The following is an 8,978-nucleotide window of genomic DNA, read 5'->3' on the forward strand; positions in this document are numbered from 1 at the left end:
CAGAAGCACCCGCGACAATGTTTTTTGCCCCATCGGGCACTGGGATCTCAACCCAGCATTCCAATGGGCGGGGGAGACTGCGGGAACTATGGGATAGCTACCCACAGTGCAACGCTGAGGAAATCGACGCTAGCCTCGGTACATGGATGCACACCGCCGAATTAATGTGCTTAGTGTGGTCGCGTGCACTCGACTTTATACAATCTGTTTTAAAAAACCGGTTTCTGTAAAATCGGAATAATCCCATAGTGTAGACTTACCCTAAGAGAGATCATAACCAAAGCAGCACCAGTTTAACTAAATCAATGCAAAATCACCTCTTTAGTCAAACCAGTGCAACTTGTGTGTGTGGACAAGCCTTAGGCCTGGTCTACACTGGTGGGGGGGGGAGGTTCGAACTAAGGTACGCAAGTTCAGCTACGCAAATAGCGTAGCTGAACTCGAAGTACCTTGTTCGAAGTACTTACCCGTTCTCACGGCGCGGGATCAAAGTCCGCGGCTCCCCCATCGACTCCGCCACCGCCGTTCGCCGTGGTGGAGTTCCGGAGTCAACGGGAGCGCGTTCGGAGTTCGATATATCGCGTCTAGATCAGACACGATATATCGAACTCCGAGAAGTCGATCGCTACCCGCCGACCCGGGCGGGTAGTATGGACGTACCCTTAGTGACATTCAAAACCACAAACACAGCTCAGGTTAATTTTATCTCTGACTCTCAAAATAAAGAACATACCTAATTAAGTGTTCAGCCTCTACATTAATGAGTTCCATACTAGTACCCTGATAATACTCTCATTCTTATAGTGATTTCAAGCTGCAATCTTACTGATACTAACCTACCATACGGAAACTGGCAGAACACCACAGTGCTACAGCAGTGCTTGGACATAAAACTTTTAACTATAGAAATCTTTCTCCCCAAATAAAGACACCAATACCTACCAAGACAAATCTACTAAATCAAACATAAAGTATCTAAGATGTTAAGAAAAGAAAAATCTTGCCAATTTCCATTAGACTTTCCAGAAATATTCTATCCTACCCTGACATAAGGTCGTGTCTGTGAAATTCAAGGTGGCTTGTTCTTGGTTTGGCACAATTATGAATGAGGTGTCTTAAGCAGACATAAAATTAAAAGCTTGTTTCAACCTTAGCTATTGGAAACACTAAAATCGTGATATATATTTATTTTAAAAATCTTTATTTGTGTTACTATCAACATATTTCTTATTGAAATTGACCAAATTAAAAAAATCTAATTTACTTTTCACCATTTGTTCACTTTTTTGAACATTTGGCTTGAACAATGAAAATAGACTAGTCAGTTTCACTTTCTGGTGCTCTTTCTCTAGAGCACTTTTTCTGTGTTTGGATTGCAAACATTGCATGGAAAAGTTTAAATCCAAATAAATAGAGTGTTTTAGTAGTGTGTATATGATGGCGGTTGTTTTTTGTTATATCATGGGTTTTTTAATGAAATATTATATTAATAAATCATAATCATAAAATCTTATTTAAACAATCTAAATAGTTAGGCTTCAACTACCTGCTGATTTCTCTAACTACTTTTTCTTAAACTCAACTTATAACAGAATTTATTAGATTTCATGATAAATAACTAGTTGGTGACCTAAAAGGTCAAGATAAACGGTAAAGTCCTACTACTTTATCACATATGGACTTGGTTTTACAGCCCTTACTCAGAAGAATAAGGACTAAGAGACCAATCCTGTGCAAACACTTATGCACATGGAACACTTTATGAATGTGAGCTAATGGACCTACTCCTAGAAGCACAGTTACATATGTGCACAAGTATTTGCAAGATCATGGCCCAACAAAAGTAAAGGTTTGCTGGTTATACCCAGTAAAGCTCAGACCCTGAAACCACATGAGTAACATTGGGTTATGCATGCAGGGAATCCTATTGACCTGAATGAGTCTATTCACAGATTTAAAGTTACTCTTACGAGTAAGCATTTACAAGATAAGGGCCTAAAGTCTTTGTAAATCAGAAGTAACTCCATTGAAATCAATTGTTATATGAGTGTAAAACTCATGAGAAATCAGTATCAGGTCCTAAGCTGGACAGTCTTTTTCTACATTTGTACAGCATTTACCACAACAGGCCTGGCCCATGACTAGGGCTCCTATGTACTATGGTAATACAAATAAATAAAATAATAAAAATCTAACAATTGACTGAGTTATATTAATTGAAGCATGATTTATGTATTACTCATGACTCTATTGCTAGTCTGCTGACTGTTTCCGATCATAGTTTTGTATTGTTATAAAAAGCATGCATAGACCTACAACAGCAAATCATCTTTTTGAGTATTATAAAATAATTATTCTTTCATCACAATACAATTGGTAGTTGCATTTTGCCTAACTTTTGTTATTTGAGAATGTTGGAGGGTCCCCCCAAACAGTAAACTTAAACCTTTATAAAAATGACCTGCAAGGAGTTCTTATTTTATCCCTACCATACCAATGAGATGACTGTAGGAAAATAGTTTGAAAGTTTGCTTCAACATCTTTGCCATTCAAGAATTGGCTTATATGTTCACAATGCAATGATGGGTCACAGATTACAATATCCAGGAAACATCAATATAAAGCACTAAACATAATGAAGTTGATTGCTATTCATCTATTGATACCGTTCTATCTGTTGTATAGGCAATTGTGTAAAATATATTAATCTGTCAAACATATTTCAGCAATAATTTTCTACTGCTATCTGTAAAAACTTTAACAGCTTTATGGAATGTACTCCAGCATGATGAAATCTTGGTGACCAAATTATGATGTGTAATGGCTGGTACTAGAGGGAAAAGAGTCACAGTGAGCCCAATTCCATCTGTGTTCTTGTATAGAGGGTAGCCATAATTTGGCTAGGGAGTGCAAGGGGGAAGGGAGACTAGCCAACACTACTGGCGGCGCTCCACAGAGGTATGCCTAAGCCTGGTGGGGAATGGTTATAGCTCTGCTCCTCTTGAGCACCAGCTAATTGATGTAGCACTGAGAGAAGCACATGCTGCCCCATCAAGTGTTGCATATCCCATAGGTAAGCACACTCTCTCCCACCCTTGGAGGTATTATCACTGCTCCTGGCTTCTGTAGGAGCAGTGCTCCCAGAAGTCCCCCACATGAGCTCTTCCCTTTCTCACAGTGAAGTTCAGGTTCATAGAGCCTTGATGTGTACTTTTGGATACAATATATATTTTAAGTATACAATAACAATAATGTGCAATCGGTGGCATGCCATCTACGCATGCCCAATCAGCTGTGTTCAACAGGCAGCCTGCAGGATGATTCTATCTGGCCACCATGAGGAACACCATTTTGTAGAACAAAGTGGCATTTTCTGCACAACATGACCTTGCACTTACTGTACATGCAAGGTCATGTTGCATGGAGGACACAATTTTGGACCACCTCAGGCATGCAAGTGTGTTGGTGCAAGTCTTGCTAAAAGAGTCATGGCACACCACTGTGCAGTAAATGCAATGTGTCTGTCACTGAAAGTTTTGCATCCATATATGCAAAATTAAGTATATAGTGGCTACATGTCTCCAGCTGTATTCTCTTGTCTTTTGTGTAACTAATGTTTGACACTGTGAGCAGAAATTTCCTCTGGAAAATTCTATAAAAGTTTGGCTGTCCCACACATTTCATTAATATCATACATCAATTCCATGAAGACATGGCTGGTCAAGTACTCTCAGATAGTGGCTTCTCAAAACAAAGCTACATGCTGGCACCGGTCCTCTTTGGTCTCTTCTTAACAGCCATTCTGAATTACATAATTGTCAACTTTCAGAAGAGCATCTATAGAAAGTACAGAACTGATGGAAAACTCCAAAAGCTTTCTACACAATCTCCAAAAGCTTTCTACACAGACAAAAGTCCTTGAGGAACTCACATGTGAAGCCCTTTCTGCAGAGGACTGTCCTCTAGTAAGAGTATGTCTACACTATGCTGCAGTGCAGACTATGGGTGTGTGAATTGCACAGTGCATCAAAATGGACTAACTGCCCTATGTGGATGCTGCTAGTGTGAACTAAAAAGGTACCTAGTTCATATTAACAGAGTCCTCTTTAAACAGTAGCATCCCCAGAAGGCAGTTAGAGTACGTTTTGGTATGCAATTCATACCTCTGTAGTCTATGGTGCAGCACAGTGTAGACAAACACTTAGTTATAGTAAAAGTGACCTGCAGCTTACCCTTGATAGGTTCTCAGCAGCAACTAAATACGTTGGACTCACCAACAGCCTGGAAAAAACTGAAGCCATCTTCCAGCCAGACCCATCCACTACCACCACTGAGCCAAACATCACCATCGATGGTACAAACCTAAAGAACATCAGTCCCTTTAACTACCTTGGCAGTACCATCTCAAGTAATATCAAACAGAATATGAAAGGCAAGTGAGGTCTTCAGAAGGTTGCCATGGGATACTCAACCAGCATACCATCAAACTGTCAACAAAACCAATGATATACAATGCAGCAGTGACAGCATCCCTTTTGTACAGGCGTGAAACATGGACAGTTACCACAGACATCAAACAACTTGAAAATTTTAATGTATTGTCTTTGCTCTAGTCTGAAGGTCCACTGGCAAGACAAAGTGTCAAACATCAACATCCTTGAAAAAGCAAAAACAACCAGCATCTAGGTAATGATTATCAAAGCTCTGCTTAGGTGAACAGGTCATGTTATTAGATTGGATGATGATGAACTCGCTGAAAAAAGTCCTCTATGGTGAGCTGGAACTCAGAAAGCACAGGAAGGATGGTCAATGTAAACACTTCAGCAACACTTTTAAAAGTAGAATCTCAACTTATGTGGCATAAATATTGATAATTTCAAAGATACAGCCAATGACAGACCTGAATGGAGAGCAACTATCAGTAAAGGTTGTAATCACTTTGAGAAAGACAGATGCGAAAAAGTGATCAAAGAAAGAGCTAAATGTCATGCCAAGTCTTCAATGCAAGCCTACACATTCCTATGTGATATCTGTTTATGACCTTGCTCCTTGCAGATTAGACTCTACAGCCACAAGAGAACTCACAAGATGCCGTGACATTGTCAGATATGACAGTCATGCAGTATAACTAGTAATGGATGCCTAGAGTCTACTATTCTGGGCGTTGCTGTTTTAACCCTGTTTTAATCCTGAATCCCTGCATGATATTATAATGTTTATCCTTATCAGAAATTATTACTGATTTATAAAGAGGAGCTAGGCACCCCACTGCCGTTGATAGTGCCTAATTCCCATATGTGCCTTTGAAAATGCCCCATCCCTCTTTTTGCTATATAGTTACTTCTAGTACCCATATGTCAAACATGTACAGAAGTGAGCCACAAACTGGTGATCCCTGTGAAGGCACTCACTGGCTCAGTGGTTCTCAATCTGCAGCCCAATCAGCACATAGCAGCGGCCCATGTGACATCCTCGGGGCCATACAGGTAGTATTGGATGCAGCCCACAATGGTAAATAGGTTGAGAACCACTGCACTGGCTTAACTATAGGTTCCCTCTGCTTTGAGCCTGGAAAAGCCCCTCTTCACAAATTGACATTGGGTTCTAGAGATAATTGGAACATGGCCACCTTAAAAAGGGGGAACAGTTGCTCAACACCTGCTGTCCTAGAAAAGGTGCCTAAAGCCTATGGCCAGGCACCATGGAGATTCAGGCTCGTTTAGCCAACACTCCCCTACATGAGCAATAACACTTTGTGCATGTAGTAGCATGGCACAATGACTATGAAGGTGTACGAGGACCAGCTGTTCTAGCAGGAAGGACAGTGGACCCACTAGCCACACAGAGGGACTTCAGGTCAGCTAATCTAGTTAAAAATCTTCAGCATTTGACCCCAACTTTCCTATTTATCTCCAGCCTACACAATTTTCCTTCTTCCCTTTCTGTGAGGTCATCTTCCTCAAAGATTGGGCTTTAGAGAAGATAATGTACTTATTGGAAAATAAGAAATACAGATAAATCATGCCTTCCATGGAAAAACCTGCAGGAAAGGCAAAGTTCAGTAGGAAACACCATGTGTTGCAATTCATGAAGTTCACAACTCACCGTCTTAAATAGGTCAGGGGTTTAAGGTACTGTGGACTTGGGGAAGTCCCAAGATCTGTGGGGCAATCCAGCAGGAAGCTGGGATATCTATATAGATGTCTGGTCCTTTGAGTTGCCCCCCCAAGTCGCCTCCTCTGGCATCATGGCTACCTCATGAGCTGTGCTCTTATTGTTTCCCAGTCTCTTGTCCTGGCCCTTTACTCTCAGTCATTCCCTTCCTAAACCTGCAGAGCTTTCACTGTGCACAGAGCCCCTTCCATGTGATGCTGGGAGAGTGATGCTTTCCTTCCCTTCCACTCCTTTCCATAGAATCTGTGCCAGGAGAGCACGATTTTTGTTCGTTTCATCCCCTCGGCACCATTTATCTGGGGGAAGGGTTGGCCCATAGTTATTGCTGTCCTCTTGACCCACCTGTAAGAAACACCTCAGCTACACCTTGGGTTAGGACAGGAGCTCACTTATCTTTCCAGCCAGATTTCTCTGGCTATGTTTCTCTCTCTCTGCCACTTTCTATGCAGTTCTGTTGGTTCCTTACTTTCTCCTCCTGCTCTTTCTTTCTTCATCACACCTTTGCTTCCCTGATGCTGCTTCCCTCACATGTTTTATTCAGCACCTTCATACTCCCTTGCAAGGTTGTTGAAGTGCCATGGAGCACCGACCTTTGGTAGCACACCAGGTGCAGAATGGCTCCAGCAAGCACTTAAGGCTCTTCAGCTAGTCAGCCCAAAGACGCTAGCCCCTGATGGGTTCCAATCTTCACTGCCACCTGCCTCCAACCACCATGTTCCTCCCAAGATCCCCAGACACACTCCTCATCAACTGCCTCTCAACTGCCATAGAACCTCCCATTCTTGGCAACCTACATCCCTCCGGAGCAGGCAAAGAAGAGCAGCAGCAAATTAAGTTTATTGTCCAATTCCCCACCCTGACCTGTGCTGACCTCTGACTACTCAGCAAATTCATCACACAGCTTTCTGTTAACTTTCACCCACTGGCAGTTTTCCTTCCTCCTCACAGGTGCTGACAATAAGATTTTCTCACTCTTTTTCTCCTTTCTCCAACTGGCCTAATCCAGCTCTCATTCACAGTTGCCCAAATCCAACAGCCATTTCCATGTGCCCAGAAAGCATCCTCCCTCATCCCTTCTACTGTTAAAGGGACATAATCCAAAACTTCCCATTCACTGCTTGAATAGCAGAAGGGATGAAAAGACCATCATTCCATGTTACCCTATTCCATTTAGTTGCATTTTTGTTCTTCAGCTTGAGGAGTGACTGAAGGGAACAAAGATCTCTTGTACAATAAATAAATAAATAAATACCCACACAGCTCATAACTAGTCTAGAACATTTTGATACAGAATTAGTTATGTTTTATTTTCTTGTTTAGATTTCTGCAGCAGTAAAAGAAGATATACACATCCTGACTCCTAGGTGAAATTTGTAACATCATTCAAGACAAAAATAAAACCTCTTCAAACTTGAACAGATAAAGAAGCTGTGCAAGGAGAACAAATCAAAAAGCGAAGAAGCTAAAATGTCTGGGTAATAACAGAGGATGTTAAATGGTCTAGTCATCATCCAAAAGCTGATACACAGCAATTTTGGAGTAAAAAGCTCTTACATAATATTGTCAGACCAAAACATCACATATTGATAATAATACTCACTTTCACTTGCCCCTAAAATAATTCCACAAAATTGGCTATCCTAGTTGAACAGATAGGCCCGAAACTTGAGACTCTGTCTTCACTCTGTCTTTATGCAGACAAATTTCCATTGTCTCCATCAGAAACCTGCCTGATTTGGTCCATGAGATTTTCTATCAAGCATTCTCAGCATATTCTCTACAACCCAGCTATTGTACACAGAGCTCCAGAAACACAAAGAGCCAGATCCTCAGCTCCATAGTGTCAAAGGTTCATAACTTCAGTGGGATTTGAGGGTGCTCAGGCCCAGATATGTAGGTGCCTAATTCCCATTGATTTCAATGGGACCTATCTGCCTAAATTCCTTTTGAAGATGTGGGTCTCAGTGACTTGCATCAGGTGCTCTTCAACTTGTAGCCTCAAGCCCACTGGTTGCAATCAATTCGATTTCCTGCCATTGTCAAATCAAAGCATTCCTCCCTATAATGGGGGCCACTAGAGGCAGAGGATCCTAGCTGTTAGCATCTGCTCATTGCAGGGACAATGGTAGGAGAGCCTGGAACTGCTACTCAACTGGGCTCTGACACAGGGCCCTAGGAAGGTCAGCAGCATTTGGCCTCCGGGAAGGAGCCTCTAAGCTACCTTCCCTGGGTCACTTCATACCAATGCTACTGGTCTCAGATAAGAAAAGAAAAAAGAAGGAAAACCTGCTGACCCCAGCTGGGCTCTGCATACTGTCTCGTCCCCCCTAGGAACCTTGCAGGAGGTCTGCACTCCTCCTCCTTCTGAGTTGGGTTGTTCCCTTTTTAACCCTGCCTCCATTTGGCGCATGCTCTGCAGGGCTGGAGGCATGGAGCCAGCTGAGCTCAGTATAGTCCTTTAACCCCTTCTGTCCCAGAGTGGAGTTTGTATACCCCATCACACTCCCATTATGCTGCACCACTCTTCCTTGTTCCCCCATTTTTGTGCTAGTAAGATTTCTTGTTCTCTCTCGTCTTGCATCTCTTTCACTTTTTCCTGATTGTCCCCTAACTACATCATATTCTTATTACATACACCAGGGTATTTTGCCTGTGCATGGGGGGCAGGATCAGGCCTACTCAGCAGAAGTTGAGCTTCAAGATGAAGCTAACTACCTCTCTTGGGTGTGTGCATAATTTCCATTCACATCAGTAGGAACAATGTGTGCACATCCAAAGGTAGAATTTGGCCTGTTGACTGCAAA

At 42.1% G+C, this 8,978-nt stretch overlaps 1 protein-coding gene across 2 annotated transcripts in view; it reads right to left on the reverse strand.

The window, feature by feature from the left end:
• The window catches only part of PHF21B (PHD finger protein 21B), a 238,301-nt gene extending 231,422 nt beyond the window's left edge, over positions 1-6,879 (reverse strand). Inside the window, exon 1 of one of the 2 annotated variants that reach the window (XM_044995035.1) lies at positions 6,765-6,879. The gene's annotated coding sequence lies outside the window, so the exon portion shown is untranslated. Of the gene's footprint in view, positions 1-6,105; positions 6,410-6,764 lie in introns of those variants that run through there. The other variant, XM_044995026.1, reaches the window with a different exon arrangement.
• Between the last annotated feature and the right edge of the window lie 2,099 nt (positions 6,880-8,978).

Source organism: Mauremys mutica, chromosome 1 (assembly GCF_020497125.1).
Source record: "Mauremys mutica isolate MM-2020 ecotype Southern chromosome 1, ASM2049712v1, whole genome shotgun sequence".
Classification (NCBI taxonomy): Eukaryota; Metazoa; Chordata; order Testudines; family Geoemydidae; genus Mauremys; species Mauremys mutica.